This window comes from Phyllobates terribilis, unplaced genomic scaffold (genome assembly GCF_046119375.1).
Source record: "Phyllobates terribilis strain yellow unplaced genomic scaffold, ASM4611937v1 Scaffold_3__8_contigs__length_932513732, whole genome shotgun sequence".
Lineage (NCBI taxonomy): Eukaryota > Metazoa > Chordata > Amphibia > Anura > Dendrobatidae > Phyllobates > Phyllobates terribilis.
This window is the reverse complement of record NW_027362763.1, coordinates 851,469,255-851,495,133: the sequence shown is the minus strand read 5'-3', so window position 1 is coordinate 851,495,133 and position 25,879 is coordinate 851,469,255.

Below are 25,879 nucleotides of genomic sequence, written 5' to 3'. Positions count from 1 at the left end.
TAGCTATTACAATGTAGGAAAGTAACCTACAATGCAATAGATGAGGCTGCAAAAAATAGGCTAATACTAATCTGGCTGGGGCTGCAGGGCCCAATGCTGCAGAAAGGCTCCTCTAACTACTCCTATATAGTGTGTTTGGAACCAATTTAGCTGAATACGGATGGAACCACCACACTAATAGGAGAAATCAGGAAAAATTATGAATTGGCAAAAAAGGACAATGTATGAGGCAGTGAGACACACTGAGTGCACTACAACAAGATGTGGCTGAAGTACACACTACAGGGTGAGCTGCACTCACACACACAGACCTTGCAGACAGCGGTGAACAGTACAGATGCAGAGCACTGTGCACTAGCGCTGCAAGACCAAAAAAATTTCTCTATCTACTCCTATATAGTGTGTTTGGAACCAATTTAGCTGAATATGGATGGAGCCACCACACTAATAGGAGATATCAGGAAAAATTATGAATTGGCAAAAAAGGACAATGTATGAGGCAGTGACACACACTGAGTGCACTACAACCAGACGTGGTTGAAGCACACACTACAGGGTGAGCTGCACTCACACACACAGACCTTGCAGAAAGCGGTGAACATCACAGAGCACTGTGCACTAGCGCTGCAAGGCACAGCGATTTATAAAGTAGCTTGGGTAAAGCAGAATAGACCAAATAGGTAGCTAAAACTGTCCCTCAGAACAACAGCGTCCTATCCCTAACTGAATTCACAGCAGAGTGAGCTCAAAATGGCAGCGGCGGCTTTTATGGTGCATCATGACATCATTTCAGCAGCCAATCACAGCCATGCCATTAGTTAAGATGCCTACATGCCTAACAGGATGTGCCCACACTTCTTAGGATCCTCATTGGCTGAATAAAATGAAAATGGCTCATTGCATTATGGGAACTTCCGATTCCGGTATACGATATTGCAAAAGTATCGGAATTAAGTATCGGAATTCCGATACCGCGAATATCGGCCGATACCCGATATTTCAGTATCGGAATGCTCAACACTATTTAGGACATTAAAAAATTGTGTGTTTATTTCAATTAAAGGACTTTAATGAAATTCATGAAATAATAAAAAAAAAAAGGGCATCCCTATATTGTTGTGTCCGGCCAGGTACAAATAGGCAGCTGGTGGTTGGGGGCAGCCCGTTCCTGGATGCTGTACCTTGCTGGACACAAAAATAGGGCGAAGCCCCACGTCAATTTTTTTTTAATTATTTCATGAATTTCATGAAATAATTAAAAAAAATTTACGTGGGGCTTCGCCTTTTTTTTGTGTCCAGCCAGGTACGGCAGGCTGGAACGGGCTGCTCGAGTTTCCCATAGATTTACATTGGGCTCGTTGCTCGGGTCAAGCACCCGAGTATTCCAGTGTGCTCGACCCGAGCTTCGAGCACCCCAGCATTTTAGTGATCGCTCATCACTAGTGTTTATGATGCCCGTAAAAAAAAAATTTAATACAGTATGTTCATGTATACCCCCCAGGGTATTACAAGTATAGGAGAGCCGCTCCTTTCTAATGGGAACTTTTCTTTATGAGGCCCTCCCCCACGTCTTTTCCAAGGGGCATTAGAGTGCCTCCCAGTTTTTGGCAGCCCTTGCATTCACTGCATAGGCCAACACTATGGGAGACCCACTTTCTAATAATGGGAACATTTTTTCATGAGGCCCTCTACGTCTCTTCCAAGGGCCATTGGATTGCCTCCCAATTTTTGGCAGCCCTTGCATTCGCTGCATAGGCCAAAACTATGGGAGACCCACTTCCTAATAATGGGAACATTTTTTCATGAGGCCCTCTACGTCTCTTCCAAGGGGCATTGGAGTGCCTCCAAATTTTTGGCAACCCTTGCATTCACTGCATAGGCAAACACAATATGAGACCCACTTCCTAATAATGGGAACATTTTATTTCAGGAGGCCCTCCTCTACGTCTCTTCCAAGGGGCATTGGAGAAGGTCCAAATTTTTGGCAGCCCTTGCATTCACTGTATAGGCAAACACTATGGGAGACCCACTTCCTAATAATTGGAACATTGTTTTCAGGAGGCCGCCCTCCTCTAAGTCTCTTCAAAGAGGTATTGGGGTGCGTCCAAATTTTGGGCAGCCCTGCGACTGACTGCATACGCAATAACAGTATAGGAGACCCACTCTTTAGTAATGGGAAAAACAAAGCATAGCCGGCTGATGGCTCTCTAAGAATAGTGAGGGCCGACTGCTGGCCCTTTAAGAATAATAAAGGCCGCCTGATGGTCCAATAAAAATAGGCTTTGTGACTTTCAGAGTCCTGCCTTCATAAATGAAACAGGATGTGTCTGATCATGTCTCACACACCACATGGCCAGATAAGGTTGTAAAATGTTAAAATGACATTTCCCAGTGAATGCATTTGTCATGGTTGACAGCAATACAAAAGTGCAAAAACGCATCAAAAACACTACGTGTGAACATAGCCTATGGTGTGGAGGAGTATTTTTGTTTTTGGTTATTTATTTTGCCTTATGTACAAGTCATTACCCTGGAAAAGATGTTCCTTAACATATTTCCCTGGAAAATCCATTTTGGTTTCGTTTTTGTATGTTTTATTGTGAGTCCGTAAAAGTGGCGTAATACCTCTGACAACATTGTTGACAGCAGGTCTTCCCCATGCTGTTCCCATGTCATTTGAGCACTGTTCCCATCGATTTGGGCAATTTTCAGGCCCTCTGCAGACCGCCGAGGGGGAGCCGCCTGAAAAATGCTCGAGTTTCCCATAGACTTACATTGGGCTCGTTGCTCGGTTCGAGCACCCGAGTATTCCTATGTGCTCGACCCGAGCAATGAGCACCCGAGCATTTTATTGCTCGCCTATCACTAGAAAACACGTGTAAGTATAATCAATTAGATTTAACCCCCTTGCTGACCGGGCAATTGTTTTTGCATTTTCATTTTTTTCTTCCAACCATAACTTTTTTTTATTTTTCAATGCACAACCCCAAAAAATCCCCCCAGTTCTGGAACAGTATTTTTTTTGCAGTAAAATGAGCTGGTAACATTATTTTCTGTCAATGACCATAAAACTTTGGAAATTTGTAAAATAACTTGCTTGTGTCGCCATGTTCCAAGACCTGTAACATTTTCATTTCTTGTTCAATAAAGCTGTGTAAGGGCTTATTTTTTTGTGACTGGAGTTGATATTTTTATTGATAGCAGTTTGAGGTAGATAAATATATTTTGATTGCTGCGTTTTGATTACCGTATTTTTCGCTTTATCAGATTTGGAGGGAAAATAGGGGTGCGTCTTAGAAAGTGAAATGACCTTACCGGCTGCAGTGAAGCGGGTCCCGGAGATGCGGACGGGGTGCTGTAGATGCTGCGGGGTCAGGACGGAGTGTTCGGAGGCGGCTGCGGGCCCCATGTTGTCTCCCAAGTTCTGCGCTGGAGGTGTTCGGTGGTGCGGGGCTCCGCCGGCATCTAATGGAAGGCGGAGCCCCGCACCTTCCATACTGTCCTATGCGATGGACTCCGGGAAAATGGCCGCTGGAGGCGGCGCATGCTCAGATTGAGATCTCCGGGACCCCACAGCATCTCAGGGACTCTGCAGCATCTCCGGCCTCAGCCAGCGGCAACCCTGGGACCCCGCTCTACCATTGCCGCCCCCCAGGTAAGCTGATTATAATACACACCGGTTTATTAAAAAACATTTTTTCCTATTTTCCTCCCCAAAATTTGGGGTGCGTCTTATAAACCGGTGTGTCTTATAATCCGCAAAATACGGTACTTTTAATTGTTACACCGCTTTCCGATTAGATAAATGAATTTTATATTTTGAGAGAACCAGCTTGTAAACACGTGGAGTTACCAAATATTTTTTTTTAATTGATTCTTTATTTTTCATGGGAGAAAAAAGGTGTGATTCAAGTTTTTACATTTTTTCTCTTTAATTGTTACTCTCTTTAGGTGACTTAAACCTGCAAGACCGAGATATTAGAGTATGTAGTGAAATAATACCAGCCCATAGCAGTAACCTACCTACACCCTTGCTGGTGTCTGAGTAAAAGTGGAGATTTGTGTCATTTACTCATCCAGCCATGGACTCATCTATCTGCTCTGTCAAGAGTCGGTCTCATCTTATCAGTCCAAACCTTTGAAAAATCCGTCTTCAGACATTTCTTGGCCCCAACTTATGGTTGGGTTTCAGCTCTCCTTACCTCGGCCATGTCTCTGAGCACTGAACACCTTAGACTTCTGGGCACTCCAGGAAGGTGGAAGTTCTGGAATATGACAGCACTAGAGGATAATGGCTTCATGTTCATTCATTTTTCATTCTTCTCAATATATGGCAGTAAATATGCATATTTTATTCTTAATATGTGTTTTGTAATGCTGTTGACTACTTGCAACAAAACTTTTGATGGTTCTTTGATCACGTGCAAAAATCTTAGCAATTTCAAGAGTGCTGCATCCCTCCGTAAGACTTAACAATTTTTGACTTTTCAGAGTAGGTAAAATCTTGTTTTTGCCCATTTTGCATAAGGAAAACAAGCTGTCTAATAATTCTGCACACCTTGATAAAGGATGTTGTATCCTTATGCCTCATTTCCCTTATTACACAAATACACATCACCTGATCTGCTTTATCCAATAAGCATTCAGGTTTATACAGCTTGGAGTTGGAAAATCTGCATAAAAATTATAATATGGTCAAAATACTTGTCTAATAATTGTGCACACAGTGTAAGAAGGAGACAAAAATGTATGGTAGATACGGAGCCTGCCAATAGAACCTGTATCAATTTTTGGAACTATCAGAGTTCTTGTTGGTTAGTGGTTAGGTAATCAGAATTCTTGTACAAATAAAGAAGGATAGTTATGTGTATGTGAATTCCACTACCTCTCCACTGATAGTGACATATGTGTTTTATATCTATGTTTTTAAGATAGATGCAGATCCAGTTGGTTGGACCCACATCCACCTTTTGTTCATGGTAGATACAGTATGTCTTTAAATGTACAAGTTAAGTGTACCCATTTAATGTACCTTTTCTACTGTGTACAGTGGCTTTGCAAATATAGTAAAGATTAATTCAAAGAAGCCTTATGTTGTGCAATTACTTTAAACTTAGCTGCATTGCATGGGCATTGTTCCTGAAGAACACAAAAAATTAAAGCAGAATACCTTACCCAGCTTTTACACTTTGCTCTATTTTTGTACGTTTTCATGACTCAAGAGGCATATGAGCAGTGGCGTAACTAGAGTCTGATGGGCCCAGGTGCAAGATTTTGACCGGGGCCCCCCATCCTGAATATATATATATGCCGTCCATCCTGGTATATAGGTCCCTCATCCTGGCCCCATGCTGGTTTACTGTATATATCCTCCATCCTGGTATATGTCCCCTATCCTAGGCCTTATCCTGGTATATATATCCCCCATCCTGGTATATTTCCCCCGTTTTTCCGCTGTTCTTTAATGTATAGAAAAAAAGAAACCTTTATACTCACCAGGGGCACACATTGAAGTCATATGGCCCCATAGCAGAAGTATAATGCACTTCCCATAGGCCTCCATATAGTATAACACACAGCCCATAGTCCTCCCTATAGTATAATTCACTCCCCATAGTCCTCCATATACTGTAGTATAATACTCCCCTATAGTCCTCCATATTGTCTATTGCGCCCCCATAGTCCTCCATATAGTATAATGCTTCCCATAGTCTTCCATATAGTATAATGCACCCTACATAGTCTTCCATATTTAATACACCCCCATATTCCTCCATTTAGTATAATGCACCTCCTTATATAATGCACAGCCCATGGTCCTCCATATTAGTATAATACACAGCCCATATCCTCCATATAGTATAATGTACAGCCCATAGTCCTCCATATAGTATACTGCACAGCCCATAGTCCTCCATACAGTATAATGCATAGTCCATTTCCTACATATGATATAATGCACACCCAATAGTCCTCCATACTATATAATACACATCTCACATCCTTCATATAATATAATACATAGCCCATAGTCCTCTATACAGTATAATGCACAGCCCATAGTCATCCATGTAGTAGTATGGCCACCGTGTACTCACTGATTTAAAAAAAATATTCTCTTTCCTTCCACTCCCCCGCTATGCGGCGTCCTCTTGTGAAGCTGACAGCTGACTTCAGCGTGCAAGCGATGGAAGCGCATGATATCACTGCCATACGCCCCCAGTCACGTGCACCCTGACATCAGCTGCGGACCTCTGATTGCCCGGCAATGCTTAGGTCTGTGCACCGCAATGCACTTCAACTGCATGTGCGTTGAGAATATCTAGTGGTGGTTGCAACCAAAAGGCCGATTTCATGCGTAAAGTGTAGATCCCTATGATGCTGCTTGTTTAGGTGCTTACACCCCAATGCTCCATAATATATTTGAAAGCAGCCAATTACTCTGTAACCTCAATCAATGTATTTTTCCCATTGTTAGAAACAATAACACAGGTCAGCAAGGGTAAAATTGTTGGAAAAGTATGAGGTGATTTTTATATATTTTTAATTGCTGAACTCAGAAAATATATATAAAAAAATCCATTACATCCATTTTTTTCACAAACACTCACTCCATAGGCTTTTTCTTGTGTAAAGTGTCGCAGAGCGATAGTTGCGACCGAGCTGCTGTCCATTTGCACTCTGGCCCTTTACAGACAATGGGTGTCCCTGTTGTAGTGTGCTGTAGGGTGTGGGGTGCATCACATTCACTTGTAGGCTGCAGTTCTGATGACCCCACAGGTCTGAAGAGCAAATTCCTTAGTTGAAGTTGAATTACATTCTACATCAACTAAGGAATGTGCTCTTCAGACCTGTGGGGTCATCAGAACACTGAACCAGACCTCAATCTCAGGACAATAAAACTTTCACACTCCTTATCTATGAACTGCTCCAATTCTTATGGCCACAGCTCTTCCTCCCCCCTCCCATGCTCATAGTTCTGCTTCACGTCACTTGTCTCATCTATTGTATTTTTCTTGTGCCCTATTGTGTCCAAATATGTGATTCCTCAGAGTTCGTGTTATTGTGTGCCTGATGAAGAGGCTCGAGTAGTCTCACTCGAAAGCTTGCAATTTGTTACCATCTTTTCAGTTAGCCATTAAAAGGTATCAAGCACTGAGGACTCTCAAATCTTAATATATTTCTATCTACTGGCTAACATGGTACAAAGATATATCTTTTTCCTGTAGGTAACAACAAAGATCCAAAATTTAAGTTCATCGTGGAGAACATGCTGAAATGTTTCAAAGCCTTGGGTTCTCTGATGAATTTGAAGTTCACTTTATACATTCCCATTTTGAGTACTTTCCTGAAAACCTTGATGCTGTTAGCGAAGAGCAAGGAGAAAGATTTAAACAGGATATCAAGGACATTGAACGACAATGCCAAGATAGATGGAATGTGAACATGATGGGGGACTGCTGCTGGATGCTTCACAGGGAAAATCCGCAAACCTTCTATAAGAGAAAAGGTATCAAGCGAAGCTTTGAAGAATTAATTTCCAATATAGTTGCAGAATGAATGATCTATAATTTTTTATATATAATATTGTGTTCATTTTGGCTTCATCTCACTTGTACTCAATTTCCTGCACGTTTTTTGCAAAATCCATACGTGATGGTTAAAAACAGAAGTGTTTTTTTTTTTAAATCAGGGCATAAGAAAACATAAGAATTAGTCATTGGATTTGAAAAAAAATTCATAAACCCAAATTTTGCATACCTGTGTAATGGAAATAATGAAATTTACTTGTAATCATAAATGTAATAGATGTGAATTCTCTTTCTTTAGCGAATTTTTTTTTTTTCAAATCAAATTAAATAACCAACAGCTGCCAGCAATTATACCTTCACAAAGCACGACCTTCTATACCTGTTTACTTACTGTATAAGTACTGCTAATTGTTTATTACATATATTATAGAAGTCTGGGATGCACCTGCATGTAAAGGTATAATGAAGGACATGATAATGACGACTTCTATTAGAATATCTCTAAATTGAAAATGGAAAAAAATGCTTTGCATTACTATTCTTAGATAGAAACTGTCAGCTGATTCATGCTGCCCAAACCACAGGCAGCATGAATCAGAGACTGACTGCATGACTGCAGCCAGGTATTTGATTTTCGCTGGAGTTTCGGACAAAATATAGTTAAAAGATCGGAGACCATAGCCAGTGGTAATATGACTAATCTCATTATTGGCTATAGTTCCCAGTTGGATCTTCTAACTATATTTTCTCTGAAATGTTGGCATAAAAAAACACCTGGCTACTAGAGATAAGCGTTGTTCGACTCGAACTGTTCGCCAATCTCAAATTCGAGCTGTTTTGGGCGGTGTTCGAGCCGTTCGGCGAACACGAACGATTTGAAAAAAATTTGGCTGTTCGAGGTTATGTTCGATAACTGTTCGTGGACCAAAATCATAACTGGATTTTTTCTCAGTAATGATGAAAATTAATGTTAATACGCAGTTTGAGTGTACAGCGGGGCGGGGGGAGGGGCAGGGGATGGATCTCTGCAGGAATAATGAAGATCTCCATTTTTTTTTCTCTTTCCCGCATTTACAGTGGGGAGGTGCAGTCTGTCAGCCTATCAGCAGCGCACACATGGAGCGAAGTGCTTTTTTTCACACAAGCAAGGGCATGTGTGATTGGCAGTGTATGTCACATGTCCTTGCCCTATAAGACCCAGCCATTTTCCCCGTCGCCACCATTTTCTCACTGCTGCAGCTGCGTGTTAGACGGCACCGCTGTTGCTGTGTGCGCTATACCTTGTTAATTTCAAGCCAATTTTCGCACAAATCTACAGATAGCTTGGGAGTAGTGTTGAGCCACCCCCGTAGTGTTCGAGTTCGGTTCGGTTCGTTGAGCCACACCCGTGTGTTCGTCGAACTGTTCGTCGAACACCTTCGAACACCGTTAAAACCAATGGCAGGCAAACAAAAACACATAGAAACACATAGAAAACACCCTCAAAGGTGTCCAAAAGCTGACAAACTGCTCAGAAGACACAACTAACACATGGAAAAGTGACAAGTACATATAGTCATGCGAAAAGAAAAGAGGTGGAGGAGTAAAAGGAGGGGGAGACACAGATATAGGCATGTCATGCCCTTCTAAAATCCAAAAAGTGAGAAGCCGACACGTTCAGTCCGCTCCTGCCCGTGCCACCTCCGCGTCGCCGGGTTTGTGCCAGAGCCGCGGTGAACCCTGACGGCCAGCCCCCCTCTCCCAATACTGGTGCCTGTCCGCTGGTGGGTCGAGCGAGCCCCCCTGTGGTGGAGGCAGCTCTAAGCTTTTTAATTTAAATTGTCTCTCTAATTTGAATGAATACACTTTAAATCCATTTACAAGGATCTATTGGAGGGCAAGTCTCATGCCAGCAGCCACGTAATTCCAGCTCCAGTAGCGTCCACTAAAGCTGCTGCAGTTAAAAAGCTTTTATAAGGATCGAGCTCGGCTGTCCACCGCAAGGCATCCTACTGCCAGTCCCAGCCCCTATGCCTTGGGGTGCCTCCTGATGCTCTTCACTGAGTATCCCGTGGTCCCGAAGCATTTCCTTTGAAAAAATTAAGTGTCCAAACTACAGGTGGTGTAGCTTGCTTAACAGCCGGGATAATCCACTGACTAGCAGACACTGCTACTAGGCACAAAGTATTTCCTGGGCTAGATGCAGTTAAAAATTTGTAATTAGATACTCTCGTTGGATGCTGAGAAAGCATTCCATAGAGTCTCCTGGCACGCCATATATGATTCTCTTAAAAAGCTTGGGGTAGGGGTCTAGGGGACCCTTTTATAGCCAAAATCACGGCCCTGTATCGCAATACGTCACCTAGGCTGAAGATAAATGGAACTGTAGCACCCTGAGGGCTCGGTTGCTACAGAGGTATTGCACCTCACCCAGAGGTGTGATATCTCACTCTCAGGTAAGGATGTAGTGTGGATCAGGACCCGACACCTGCATGCATTACACCACATTGCCGTGGGGCAGGGCGACCAATATGCCCCTGAGATGGGCACGACAGTCCCTGTCCCTGGCTGGAGTGGGGGGAGGGAACACTGAGGAAGGGGAACCCTGTAGTGCAGGAGCAGGGAGGAAGCAGTTCCTGGGTGCATTGAGAAGGGAGTATAAAAGGTGGGCACCATCTTAGTTCAGTGCAGAGAAGTCTGAGCAGAAGTGGCAGGGAGCAGGGGCTCTGCATGAGCTCTGCTCCGGAGGCGGGCCTAGTAACAGAGGCCCAGGCCTGGAAGAGGGAGAAGGAAGGAAGAGGAGCGGAGAAGGCTCCAGGAATGAGGAACGAAGGGATCCCAGGGGTGCGGACGGGCGAGTCGCCACCGCACGCCCGAATCCACCTGCGTGGAGGGGTCAGGCCAAAGGGGGAGACCGGTCTCCGAAACTAGTGGAGGCAGGAAACGACCCTCAGCTAGAAACAGGAGGCTGTGACATTTTATGTGGCGCAGCCCCTCGCTACACCCGCTAGGAAGGCACCACATAGGGTCAGGGAAACTGGCGCCAAGTTTACCAAGAGGAGGCCCGAGGCAGCCGGACAGAAGGGTTGGTAAGAAAGGCCAGACAAAGGACACACAAAGGGGGTCCTGTGAAGCACTTCAAAGTTATCTGAGAGTTGTCTGAGCCCCTCACCTGGTGAGCACAGTACGACGTGGGCAGCCGTTACCTGCAGACGTGGTCTGGATAATAAGAACTGTGAGTAAAGGCCCTGGACTACATCACTGACTCCGTGTCGTTACTGCTGCTGCCCTGCACCATCACCCCCATCCTCCGCATACACTGCCCTGAGGCTATACTCCTCCCGTGGGGAGTTATGCTACGCTCTGCTGCACCCACAACAACAGACTCAGCGGTCTGCCCTGGAGCGGCGGTTCACTCTGACCGCAATCCACGGGTGGCGTAGTCGGACATTTAAACATCAAAACCACATAAATAGTTCCGCCACTGGTTTGACCGCCCGAGCTACGGAACCGGGTCGCCGCCACGGAGACTACAACCACCAGCATCCACCAAAAAGGGTCCGGCTCCGGGTGTCCCAAGGCCCAGGGGGCGCGTCAGAACATTTTCATCACCTTTCACAATCACCAATGGGACAAGGCAGGGATGTTCTCTGTCCCCTCTCTTATACATCCTAGTGATGGAGCACCTGCTCTCATCAATTCGCCATAACCCCAATATTAGGTGGATTGAGGTGGGAGGCAACGAGTACAAGTGCTCTCTATTTGCTGATGATGTCCTAGTATATATCACTCAATCACATATATCCATCCATGCTGTTATGGCTGAAATAGATCACTTTGTTACATGGTCAAATTTTAAAATCAATGCAGCGAAGTCTGAGGCCCTCGATGTCTCCCTCCCCAAATCCATATAGGATTCCATCCAGTCCAACTTTCCCTTTGCCTGGCCCTCACAGGGTATCAAATACTTAGGAATTCCTATTCATAGAGACCTCTCCCATCTATGTTATCTTAATTTTGGGCCCTTTATTGAACAACTCCATACAGACCACGGTTGGCAAGTTAGAACTGTAAGATTCACTACGTGAACCACTGGTGTTTTGTGGAAAAGCACATGTACACTGTGTTCCAAATTATTATGCAAAAAGTGTTTAGGAGTGATAAGGGAAGAATTTGTTTGTTTGTCAGTTAAACTCATTGATGGTGATGTGTGTCAGGGCTCTTTATATCACTGTAAGCAATTGCAGACACCTGTGCTAATTAGTTTGGCAGGTGTGTCCAATGAAAGGCAAGACTACTTAAGAAGGCTGTCTCACATTATTAAGCAGCCTACATTTTCTGCCAAAATGGGAAAGAAAAAGGATGTGTCGGCTGCTGAGAAGCAACAAATTGTGGAGTGTTTAGGTCAAGGCATGACTACAATCAACATTGTGCGATGATCAGGATGAAGTGTCTTGGCAATCAAGAAGTATGTAGCTGATTCACAGTACACACGTGTGCGTGCTGATAAGGGCAAATTGAGGACTCTTTCCTACAGGCAATTACGTCAGGTTGAAAGAGCAGCGGCAAAAAAGCCTTGTCATAGCAGCAGACAAGTTTTTGAAGCTGCTGGTGCCTCCAACGTCCCCCGAACAACAAGATGCAGGGTCCTTCAGAGGTTTGCAGCTGTGCATACGCCATCCTGTCGACCTCCTCTATCCACTTCACACAAGCAGAAACGGCTCCAGTGGGCTAAACATTACATGAAGACTGATTTCAAAACTGTTTTGTTCACGGATGAGTGCCGTGCAGCGCTCGATGGTCCAGATGGATGGAGTGGAGGATGGCTGGTTGATGGACACCCCACGCAAACACGGCTACAGCGCCAACAAGGAGGAGGTGGAGTAATGTTTTGGGCTGGAATCATGGGGAGAGAGATTGTCGGCCCCTTTAGGATCCCTGAAGGCGCTAAAGATGAACTCCATAATGTATGTGGATTTTCTCAAACAGCACTTCCTGCCATGGTTCAAGAAGAAGAACCGTGTATTTCACAGCAAGATCATTTTTTTGCATGATAATGCACCATCTCATGCTGCACATAAAACATCTGCATCTCTGGCTGATATGGGCATAAAAGGGGACAAACTTATGGTGTGACCCCCATGCTCCCCTGACCTCTACCCCATTCAGAACCTTTGGAGCATCATTAAAAGGAGTGTCTATGATGGCGGGAGGCAGTTCACATCTAAGCAACAGCTCTGGGAGGGTATTCTGTCCTCATGCAAAACAATTGAAGCAGAAACCATCCAAAACCTGACAAATTCAATGGACGAGAGAGTTCAGAAGCTCCTTTCGAACAAGGGGTCCTATGTGAAAATATAACATCACCTAGAATAAAGTTTTGAGTTGAAAACTGTTTGATTTCAGTTTCTAACAACCTGCTAATGCTTATAATTTCAAAAATGACCATTTTTTTGGTCTTTATTAAAATGAAAAGGTTCATCGAAAAGTTTGGGGGATCTAAGAGTGTGGCAACCCAGTAGTCATGATTACTTCGAATTCTGACAATATGAGGGTCATGCTGCAGGTAGTGCAGCAAGAAGGCACTTATGTGTCTTGCGCATCTCGGAGCCCCAAAATTATTTTCCGGGCTAGATGCAGCTAAAAATTATTATTAATTTTAAATCTGGTGAAGCTTTAGTATAGATGGCCTAATAGGATCAGTGCTGCACACTGCTACAAAGCCCAAATTATTTTCCAGTCAAGATACAGATAAACATGATTAGTAATTTTAAATCTGGTGGAGCTTATTATAGATGGCCTAATAGAATCAGTGCTGCACACTGCTACAAAGCCCAAATTATTTTCCAGCCAAGATACAGATAAACATGATTAGTAATTTGAAAGCTTAAAACGGTTGGTAGGGTGATTTTAACCAATCATCAAGCTTTTACACTCCCCAGGATGACACAGGGGTAGAAAAGTCGTTTCGGATCCATGATTTGTTCATCTTTATGAACGTGAGTCTGTCTACATTATCAGTGGAGAGCCGCGTGCGCTTATCTGTCAGCACACCACCAGCAGCGCTGAACACACGTTCAGACAGAACGCTGGCTGCGGGGCATGACAAGATCTCCAAGGCGTAAGTGGCTAGCTCAGGCCATTTATCCAGATTGGAAGCCCAAATGATCAAGGGTCCAGTGACACAGTCATGGCTTCAATGTTTACTTGGAGATACTCCTGTACCATCGTCTCTAGGCGTTGACTATGTGTCAGACTTCTTGTCTCCTGTGGCCTTGCAAAGGATGGGCTAAAAAAGTGGTGAAATGATTCCGCAAAATTGATGTTACCAGCAGATACTGTGGTTCTGTTACGGTTTGAGTGCTGAACACTTGACGGTCCCACGGTTGGCAAGTTGGAACTGTGAGATTCACTACGTGCACCACTGGTATTTTGTGGAAAAGCACATGTAAGATTCTGCAACAGTCTCTGCTGATACTCCTGCATGCGTGCATCCCTTTCTATGGCAGGAATAATTTCTGCAAATTTACTTTTGTACCGGGGATCTAACAGTGTGGCAACCCAGTAGTCAGGATTATTTCTAATTCTCACAATTCGAGGGTCATGTTGCAGGTAGTGCAGCAAGAAGGCACTCATGTGTGTTGCGCATCCAGGAGCACCAAGTCCCTGTTGTGTTGGTGGCGAGGTAACAATCATGCTTCCTTCCTCTGTCCTCTCCCCCCAACCTCGCACAACAGAAATGTGATCAAGTTCTCCCTCATCTGATGAGTCTTCCATCAGTTCGTCCTCCACTTCTTCCTGGGCTCCTGCACCTTCCTCACTAGTTTGGCTGCTACCATGCGCCCTGGTAAAACCATCTCCCCCACCCTCACATGCCTGCCGCCTTGGTGCTGCCGACTGTCTGGACCTTGCAGATGTTAGCCCTTCCGCATACAACTCCTCCTCCTCTACTTCCTCCACCTCCTCTTGTGCCACCACCTGACTCCGAATTCTGTTTAACATGTGCTCCAGCATGTAAATCACCGGAATAGTCATGCTGATAATGGCATCGTCAGCACTAAACATCTTCGTCGCCATTTCAAAACTGTGCAGAAGGGTGCATAGGTCCCTGATCTGAGACCACTCCTCCAGCGTGATTTGACCCACCTCTGGATCTCGTTGGCCCAGGCTATACGTCAGAACGTATTGCACCAGGGCTTGTCGGTGCTGCCACAGTCGCTGCAACATGTGCAAAGTTGAATTCCACCGGGTAGGCACATCGTATTTTAGCCGGTGAAGTGGCAGGCCCAACGACTTCTGTAGAGATGTAAGTCGCTGAGCTGCGGGATGCGAACGGCGGAAGTGAGCACACAGCGACCGTGCCCTCTGCAGAAGGCCATCTAGTCTGGGATAGTGGGCTAAAAATTGCTGGACAACCAGGTTCAACACGTGAGCCATACAAGGCACGTGTGTGACATTGCCCCGGCGAAGGGCCGCACCCAGGTTTGCAGCATTGTCGCACACGGCCTTCCCTGGTTTCAGGTCCAGTGGAGACAACCATTCATGAAATTGGTTCTCCAGAGCTGACCACAACTCCTCAGCTGTGCGACTCACATTTCCCAGACATTTCAATGTAAAAACCGCCTGATGACGTTGAGCCCTACTGCCAGCATAGTAAGGAGGTGTGCAGGATCCCTTCTGCGCAGTTAGAAAGCTTGTGGCATGACCAGACAGGCTTTGGGTGCAGGTGGAAGACCGAGAGGAGGTTGAGGAGGCAGAAGCAGTGGAGGAACTTTGACATAAAGAGGATTGACGCACAACTCGTGGGGACGGCAAGACTTGGACAGCAGCCCCTTGTCCTGCTGTCACCATAGTTACCCAGTGCCCAGTCAGCGACATGTAACGCCCCTGTCCATGCCTACTCGTCCAAGTGTCTGTGGTGAAATGCACCCTGTCACACACAGAGTTTCTCAAAGATGCGGTGATGTTGTGTGCGACATGCTGGTGAAGCGCAGGCACACCTTTCTTTGAGAAGTAGTGCCGACTGGGCATCTGGTACTGGGGCACTGTGACGGACATAAGGTCTCGAAAATCCTCTGTGTCCACCAGGCGGAAAGGCAGCATTTCTGTAGCCAAGAGCTTGCAGATGGTGAAATTCAACCTCTTAGCTTTCTCATGGCTAGGAGGAAATGGTCTTTTACTTGTCCACATCTGAGGGACCGAGGGCTGGCTATTGTGCTTAGACGGGGTTGATAAGGGTGTCCCCGGCAAACTGCCGGTCTGTGAGGAAGATGCAAGCGGACATGTTAGGTTGCCTTGATCCAAAGGTGGTGCTATCGATGTCGGACAGCGCTCAAAACCAGCTGGTGTTACCACCTCCAAAGAAAATGATGACCTGCCAATCACGCTGGCTGTTGCGGGTAAAGAGGTGGCAGGTCTGCGCCCCAAAACAGGTGTGACTGCTGTCCCCCCAGTCACAGAGGATGAAGAGGCCGCGGATGCACAAGATATGTCAGACGGTGGTTGGCCCGGCCGGCTAGGCCGCATTGTAGCACACTGAGCTTCCCACTGCAACTTATGCTTCATGTCCATGTGCCGGTTCATGCATGAAGTACTCAAACTATGTATTTTTTGGCCTCTACTTAGCTTTTGCTGACAAATGTTACAGATAACACGAGTTGGGTCATCTTTATCGATCTGAAAAAATGCCCAGGCTATGCAAGGCTTAGCACCCATGCGACCTGAAGAGCCACTACGACTTGTGGTGAGAGGCAGAGTTGTGTTTGAGGATGCAGTTGTTGACGTGCTTCCAGTACTACGTCTCTGTCCAGGAAGGCGCAACCTGACCTCGTCGTCACTAGCATCTTCCTCCACCTCCTCTGCTGACCTCATCTCTTGGCTGACTGTGGGTTGACAGTAAGTGGGATCTCCAACCTCATCATCATCACCCTGTGCGTTATCACACCCGTCGTCCTCAGAGCCAACCTGTTCCTGCCCTGACAAAAAACTAAAGTTGTCGCTCCAATCAGGTATTTGAGTCTTATCATCGTCTTCCTCATTGTCTCCACCAACAGGAGTTACAGTTTGGGAATGAGGGTCTACATTATGGTCAGAACCTTCTGCGTCTGGTCCTGGATCCGACTCATAAAGATTCTGGGCATCAGTGCAGATCATTTCCTCGTCTGGATTCACAGAAGCGCTGGAGTCGACCTCTGATTCCCAGGCTATAGTATGAGTAAACAGCTCTGCAGACTCAACCATCTGTTCTACCTCATACTCAGACGGGCAGCTGGAGATTTGGGAGGTGTGAGGAAGCAAGTGCGATTGGGGTGACACCTTTGAGGACTGGAGTATTTGTGATGTTGAAGTTGATGTGGAGGAGAGCCCACTTAAAGGAGCACTTGATATCCGTTGAAGCACCTGCTGTTTTTGTGCCTCATCTGGAATTTGTAGCGATTGGCGTGGCCGTAAGAAAGGGATCTTATCACATTGTCCGCTAAAAGAAGTAGACATTTTAGTTTGGCTGGAAGATGGTCTTTCTTCTGCAGATGTTACTGTTGCTTTAACACCTACCCCACGGACACAACCTTTTTTCCCCTTCCCAACACGCCTATTCCCCTTTCCACCAGCAGCAGGCCTTTTTCCACTCATTTTGGTGGTTAACTAATTCACAACTCTGGAGTTGTTTGCACAAAAAAACAATGGACGGGAACCGAGCAGAGCTGAGTGGCCAAACTGTGGTATTAGGCCAAAACTATTGGCTGGGCTAGATGCAGAAAAAAATTATATTCAATTTGCAACCTGATGGAGGTCAGTATAGATGGACTAATAGAACAAGTCCCACACACAGCTAGAAGCCCAAATATTTTTTCTGAGGTAGATGCAGAAAAAATTTTTATTCAGTTTGCAACCTGATGGAGGTCTGTATAGATGGATTAATAGAACAAGTCCCACACACAGCTACAAGCCCAATATTTTTTCAGAGGTAGATGCAGAAAAAAAATATATTCAGTTTGCAACCTGATGGAGGTCAGTATAGATGGACTAATAGAGAAAGTCCCACACACTGCTAGAAGGCCAAATATTTTTTCAGAGCTAGATGCAGACAAAAAATTATTTTGAATTTGCAACCTGATGGAGGTCAGTATAGGTGGACTAATAGAACAAGTCCCACACACTGCTAGAAGGCCAAATATTTTTTCAGAGCTAGATGCAGAAAAAAATTATATTCAGTTTGCAACCTGATGGAGGTCTGTATTGATGGATTAATAGAACAAGTCCCACACACAGCTAGAAGCCCAAATATTTTTTCAGAGGTAGATGCAGATAAAAATTATTTTTAATTTGCAACCTGATGGAGGTCAGTATAGATGGACTAATAGAGAAAGTCCCACACACTGCTAGAAGGCCAAATATTTTTTCAGAGCTAGTTGCAGATAAAAATTATTTTTAATTTGCAACCTGATGGAGGACAGTATAGATGGACTAATAGAGAAAGTCCCACACACTGCTAGAAGGCCAAATATTTTTTCAGAGCTAGATGCAGATAAAAATTATATTCAATTTGCAACCTGATGGAGGTCAGTATAGATGGACTAATAGAACAAGTCCCACACACAGCTAGAAGCCCAAATATTTTTTCAGAGGTACTGTACATGCAGATAAAAATTATTTTTAATTTGCAACCTGATGGAGGTCAGTATAGATGGACTAATACAACAAGTCCCACGCACAGCTAGAAGCCCAATATTTTTTCAGAGGTAGATGCAGAAAAAAATATATTCAGTTTGCAACCTGATGGAGGTCAGTATAGATGGATTAATAGAACAAGTCCCACACACAGCTAGAAGCCCAAATATTCTTTCAGAGGTAGATGCAGATAAAAATTATTTTTAATTTGCAACCTGATGGAGGTCAGTATAGATGGACTAATAGAGAAAGTCCCACACACTGCTAGAAGGCCAAATATTTTTTCAGAGCTAGATGCAGAAAAAAATTATATTCAGTTTGCAACCTGATGGAGGTCAGTATAGATGGACTAATAGAGAAAGTCCCACAGACTGCTAGAAGGCCACATATTTTTTCAGAGGTAGATGCAGAAAAAAATATATTCAGTTTGCAACCTGATGGAGGTCTGTATAGATGTATTAATAGAACAAGTCCCACACACAGCTAGAAGCCCAATATTTTTTCAGAGGTAGATGCAGAAAAAAATATATTCAGTTTGCAACCTGATGGAGGTCAGTATAGATGGATTAATAGAACAAGTCCCACACACAGCTAGAAGCCCAATATTTTTTCAGAGGTAGATGCAGAAAAAAATATATTCAGTTTGCAACCTGATGGAGGGCTGTATAGATGGATTAATAGAACAAGTCTCACACACAGCTAGAAGCCCAATATTTTTTCAGAGGTAGATGCAGAAAAAAATATATTCAGTTTGCAACCTGATGGAGGTCAGTATAGATGGACTAATACAACAAGTCCCACACACAGCTAGAAGCCCAATATTTTTTCAGAGCTAGATGCAGAAAAAAATTATATTCAATTTGCAACCTGATGGAGGTCAGTATAGATGGACTAATAGAATGATGCTATGCCCAAAAGATTTTACTTCACTAGGTGCAGTAAAAAAATTGGTATTCTATACACAGGTGGTATATCTTGCAACACAGATAGGCTACTCCACTGACTAACACACTCTGCAATAGGCCAAAAAGGATTAGCTTTGCTAGATTCAGCCAAATGCTGGGAAAAAAACTTGCACAGCACTGGCACAGACCTGCCTGGCAAAAACTGATAGGAACTGATGTAACCTAGTCCTGAAAAGGACTCCAATTACAATTAGTCTTTACTCCCACAATCTATCTATTTAAGAGCACAGACCTGCCTGATAAAAGTCGTAGGAAATGCTGTAACCTAGCACTTAAAAGGACTGCAATCACAACTATTCCCTACTCCCAAGCTATCTGTAGATTTGTGCGAAAATTGGCTTGAAATTAACAAGGTATAGCGCACACAGCAACAGCGGTGCCGTCTAACACGCAGCTGCAGCAGTGAGAAAATGGTCGCGACGGGGAAAATGGCTTGGTCTTATAGGGCAAGGACATGTGACATACACTGCCAAAGACACATGCCCTTGCTTGTGTGAAAAAAAGCACTTCGCTCCGTGTGTGCGCTGCTGATAGGCTGACAGATTGCACCTCCCCACTGTAAATGCGGGAAAGAGAAAAAAAAAATGGAGATCTCCATTGTTCCTGCAGAGATCCATCCCCTGCCCCTCCCCCCACCCCGCTGTACACTCAAACTGTGTATTAACATTAATTTTCATCATTACTGAGAAAAAATCCAGTTATGATTTTGGTGCACGAACAGTTATCGAACATAACCTCGAACAGCCGAATTTTTCTCAAATTGTTCGTGTTCGCCGAACGGCTCGAACACCGCCAAAAACAGCTCGAATTTGAGATTGGCGAACAGTTCGAGTAGAACAACGCTCATCTCTACTTGGGAGTACGGAATAATTGTGATTGCAGTCCTTTTAAGGACTAGGTTACAGCATTTCCTACGACTTTTATCAGGCAGGTCTGTGCTCTTAAATAGATAGGTTGTGGGAGTAAAGACTAATTGTAATTGCAGTCCTTTTCAGGACTAAGTTACATCAGTTCCTATCAGTTTTTGCCAGGCAGGTCTGTGCCAGTGCTGTGCAAGTTTTTTTCACAGCATTTGGCTGAATCTAGCAAAGCTAATCCTTTTTGGCCTATTGCAGATTGTGTTAGTCAGTGGAGTAGCCTATCTGTGTTGCAAGCTACACCACCTGTGTATAGAATACCAATTTTTTTACTGCACCTAGTGAAGTAAAACCTTTCGGGCATAGCATCATTCTATTAGTCCATCTATACTGACCTCCATAAGGTTGCAAATTGAATATAATTTTTTTCTGCATCTACCTCTGAAAAAATATTTGGCCTTCTAGCTGTGTGTGGGACTTGTTCTATTAGTCCATCTATACTGACCTCCATCCGGTTGCAAACTGAATATAATTTTTTTCTGCATCTACCTCTGAAAAAATATTTGGGCTTCTAGCTTTGTGTGGGACTTGTTCTATTAGTCCATCTAAACTGACCTCCATCACGTTGCAAATTGAATATAATTTTTTTCTGCATCTAGCTCTGAAAAAATATTTTTCCTTCTAGCAGTGTGTGGGACTTGTTCTATTAGTCCATCTATACTGACCTCCATCAGGTTGCAAATTCAAGATAATTTTTATCTGCATCTAGCTCTGAAAAAATATTTGGCCTTCTAGCAGTGTGTGGGACTTGTTCTATTAGTCCATCTATACTGACCTCCATCAGGTTGCAAATTGAATATAATTTTTTTCTGCATCTAGCTCTGAAAAAATATTTGGCCTTCTAGCAGTGTGTGGGACTTGTTCTATTAGTCCATCTATACTGACCTCCATCAGGTTGCAAACTGAATATAATTTTTTTCAGCATCTACCTCTGAAAAAATATTTGGGCTTCTAGCTGTGTGTGGGACTTGTTCTATTAGTCCATATATACTGACCTCCATCAGGTTGCAAATTGAATATAATATTTTTCTGCATCTAGCTCTGAAAAAATATTTGGCCTTCTAGCAGTGTGTGGGACTTGTTCTATTAATCCATCTATACTGACCTCCATCAGGTTGCAAATTGAATATAATTTTTTTCTGCATCTACCTCTGAAAAAATATTTGGCTTCTAGCAGTGTGTGGGACTTGTTCTATTAGTCCATCTATACTGACCTCCATCAGGTTGCAAATTGAATATAAGTTTCTTCTGCATCTAGCTCTGAAAAAATATTTGGCCTTCTAGCAGTGTGTGGGACTTGTTCTATTAGTCCATCTATACTGACCTCCATCACGTTGCAAATTGAATATAATTTTTTTCTGCATCTAGCTCTGAAAAAATATTTGGGCTTCTAGCAGTGTGTGGGACTTGTTGTATTAGTCCATCTATACTGACCTCCATCAGGTTGCAAATTGAATATAATTTTTCTCTGCATCTAGCTCTGAAAAATTATTTGGGCTTCTAGCAGTGTGTGGGACTTGTTCTATTAGTCCATCCATACTGACCTCCATCAGGTTGCAAACTGAATATAATTTTTTTCTGCATCTACCTCTGAAAAAATATTTGGGCTTCTAGCAGTGTGTGGGACTTTTTCTATTAGTCCATCTATACTGACCTCCATCAGGTTGCAAACTGAATATAATTTTTTTCTGCATCTACCTCTGAAAAAATATTTGGGCTTCTAGCTGTGTGTAGGACTTGTTCTATTAGTCCATATATACTGACCTCCATCAGGTTGCAAATTGAATATAATATTTTTCTGCATCTAGCTCTGAAAAAATATTTGGCCTTCTAGCAGTGTGTGGGACTTGTTCTATTAATCCATCTATACTGACCTCCATCAGGTTGCAAATTGAATATAATTTTTTTCTGCATCTACCTCTGAAAAAATATTTGGCTTCTAGCAGTGTGTGGGACTTGTTCTATTAGTCCATCTATACTGACCTCCAACAGGTTGCAAATTGAATATAATTTTTTTCTGCATCTAGCTCTGAAAAAATATTTGGCCTTCTAGCAGTGTGTGGGACTTGTTCTATTAGTCCATCTATACTGACCTCCATCAGGTTGCAAACTGAATATAATTTTTTTCTGCATCTACCTCTGAAAAAATATTTGGCTTCTAGCAGTGTGTGGGACTTGTTCTATTAGTCCATCTATACTGACCTCCAACAGGTTGCAAATTGAATATAATTTTTTTCTGCATCTAGCTCTGAAAAAATATTTGGCCTTCTAGCAGTGTGTGGGACTTGTTCTATTAGTCCATCTATACTGACCTCCATCAGGTTGCAAACTGAATATAATTTTTTTCTGCATCTACCTCTGAAAAAATATTTGGGCTTCTAGCAGTGTGTGGGACTTGTTCTATTTGTCCATCTATACTGACCTCCATCAGGTTGCAAAGTGAATATAATTTTTTTCTGCATCTAGCTCTGAAAAAATATTTGGCCTTCTAGCAGTGTGTGGGACTTGTTCTATTAGTCCATCTATACTGACCTCCATCAGGTTGCAAATTGAATATAATTTTTTTCTGCATCTAGCTCTGAAAAAATATTTGGCCTTCTAGCAGTGTGTGGGACTTGTTCTATTAGTCCATCTATACTGACCTCCAGCAGGTTGCAAACTGAATATAATTTTTTTCTGCATCTAGCTCTGAAAAAATATTTGGCCTTCTAGCAGTGTGTGGGACTTGTTCTATTAGTCCATCTATACTGACCTCCATCAGGTTGCAAATTCAATATAATTTTTTTCTGCATCTAGCTCTGAAAAAATATTTGGCCTTCTAGCTGTGTGTGGAACTTGTTCTATTAATCCATCTATACTGACCTCCATCAGGTTGCAAACTGAATATAATTTTTTTCTGCATCTAACCCAGACAATAGTTTTGGCCTAATGCCACAGTTTGGCCACTCAGCTCTGCTCGGTTCCCATCCATTGTTTTTTTATGCAAACAACTCCAGAGTTGTGAATTAGTTAACCACCAAAATGAGCGGAAAAAGGCCTGCTGCTGGTGGAAAGGGGAATAGGTCGTGTTGGGAAGGGGAAAAAAGGTTGTGTCCGTGGAGTAGGTGTTAAAGCAACAGTAACATCTGCAGAAGAAAGACCATCTTCCAGCAAAACTAAAATGTCTACTTCTTTTAGCGGACAATGTGATAAGATCCCTTTCTTACGGCCACGCCAATCGCTACAAATTCCAGATGAGGCACAAAAACAGCTGGTGCTTCAACGGATATCTAGTGCTCCTTTAAGTGGGCTCTCCTCCACATCAACTTCAACATCACAAATACTCCAGTCCTTAGAGGTGTCACCCCAATCGCACTTGCTTCCTCACAGCTCCCAAATCTCTAGCTGCCCGTCTGAGTATGAGGTAGAACAGATGGTTGAGTCTGCAGAGCTGTTTACTCATACTATAGCCTGGGAATCAGAGGTCGGCTCCAGCTCTTCTGTGAATCCAGACGAGGAAATGATCTGCACTGATGCCCAGAATCTTTATGAGTCGGATCCAGGACCAGACGCAGAAGGTTCTGACCATAATGTAGACCCTCATTCCCAAACTGTAACTCCTGTTGGTGGAGACAATGAGGAAGACGATGATGAGACTCAAATACCTGATTGGAGCGACAACTTTAGTTTTTTGTCAGAGCAGGAACAGGTTGGCTCTAAGGACGACGGGTGTGATAACACACAGGGTGATGATGATGAGGTTGGAGATCCCACTTACTGTCAACCCACAGTCAGCCAAGAGATGAGGTCAGCAGAGGAGGTGGAGGAGGATGCTAGTGACGACGAGGTCAGGTTGCGCCTTCCTGGACAGAGATGTAGTACTGGAAGCACATCAACAACTGCATCCTCAAACACAATTCTGCCTCTGACCACAAGTCGTGGTGGCTCTTCAGGTCGCATGGGTGCTAAGACTTGCATAGCCTGGGCATTTTTTCAGATCGATAAAGATGACCCAACTCGTGTTATCTGTAACATTTGTCAACAAAAGCTAAGTAGAGGCCAAAAAATACATAGTTTGAGTACTTCATGCATGAACCGGCACATGGACATGAAGCATAAGTTGCAGTGGGAAGCTCACTGTGCTACAATGCGGCCTAGTCGGCCGGGCCAACCACCATCTGCCCCATCTTGTGCATCTGCGGCCTCTTCATCCTCTGTGACTGGGGGGACAGCAGTCACACCTGTTTTGGGACGCAGACCTGCCACCTCTTTACCCGCAACAGCCAGCGTGATTGGCAGGTCATCATTTTCTTTGGAGGTGGTAACACCAGCTGGTGTTGAGCGCTGTCCGACATCGATAGCACCACCTTTGGATCAAGGCAACCTAACATGTCCGCCTGCATCGTCCTCACAGACCGGCAGTTTGCCGGGGACACCCTTATCAACCCCGTCTAAGCACAACAGCCAGCCCTCAGTCCCTCATATGTGGACAAGTAAAAGACCATTTCCTCCTAGCCATGAGAAAGCTAAGAGGTTGAATTTCACCATCTGCAAGCTCTTGGCTACAGAAATGCTGCCTTTCCGCCTGGTGGACACAGAGGATTTTTGAGACCTTATGTCCGTCGCAGTGCCCCAGTACCAGATGCCCAGGCGGCAATACTTCTCAAAGAAAGGTGTGCCTGCGCTCCACCAGCATGTCGCATACAACATCACTGCTTCTTTGAGAAACTCTGTGTGTGACAGGGTGCATTTCACCACAGACACTTGGACGAGTAGGCATGGACAGGGGCGTTACATGTCGGTGACTGGGCACTGGGTAACTATGGTGACAGCAGGACAAGGGGCTGCTGTCCAAGTCTTGTCGTCCCCACGAGTTGTGCGTCAATCCTCTTTATGTCAAAGTTTCTCCACTGCTTCTGCCTCCTCAACCTCCTCTCGGTCCTCCACCTGCACCCAAAGCCTCTCTGGTCATGCCACAAGCTTTCTAACTGCGCAGAAGGGATCCTGCACACCTCCTTACTATGCTGGCAGTAGGGCTCAACGTCATCAGGCGGTTTTTACTTTGAAATGTCTGGGAAATGTGAGTCACACAGCTGAGGAGTTGTGGTCAGCTCTGGAGAACCAATTTCATGAATGGTTGTCTCCACTGGACCTGAAACCAGGGAAGGCCGTGTGCGACAATGCTGCAAACCTGGGTGCGGCCCTTCGCCGGGGCAATGTCACACACGTGCCTTGTATGGCTCACGTGTTGAACCTGGTTGTCCAGCAATTTTTAGCCCACTATCCCGGACTAGATGGCCTTCTGCAGAGGGCACGGTCGCTGTGTTCTCACTTCCGCCGTTCGCATCCCGCAGCTCAGCGACTTACATCTCTACAGAAGTCGTTGGGCCTGCCACTTCACCGGCTAAAATGCAATGTGCCTACCCTGTGGAATTCAACTCTGCACATGTTGCAGCGACTGTGGCAGCACTGACAAGCCCTGGTGCAATACGTTCTGACGTATAGCCTGGGCCAACGGGATCCATAGGTGGGGCAAATCACGCTGGAGGAGTGGTCTCAGATCAGGGACCTATGCACCCTTCTGCACAGTTTTGAAATGGCGACGAAGATGTTTAGTGCTGACGATGCCATTATCAGCATGACTATTCCGGTGATTTACATGCTGGAGCACATGTTAAACAGAATTCGGAGTCAGGTGGTGGCACAAGAGGAGGTGGAGGAAGTAGAGGAGGAGGAGTTGTATATGGAAGGGCTAACATCTGCAAGGTCCAGACGGTCGGCAGCACCAAGGCGGCAGGCATGTGAGGGTGGGGGAGATGGTTTTACCAGGGCGCATGGT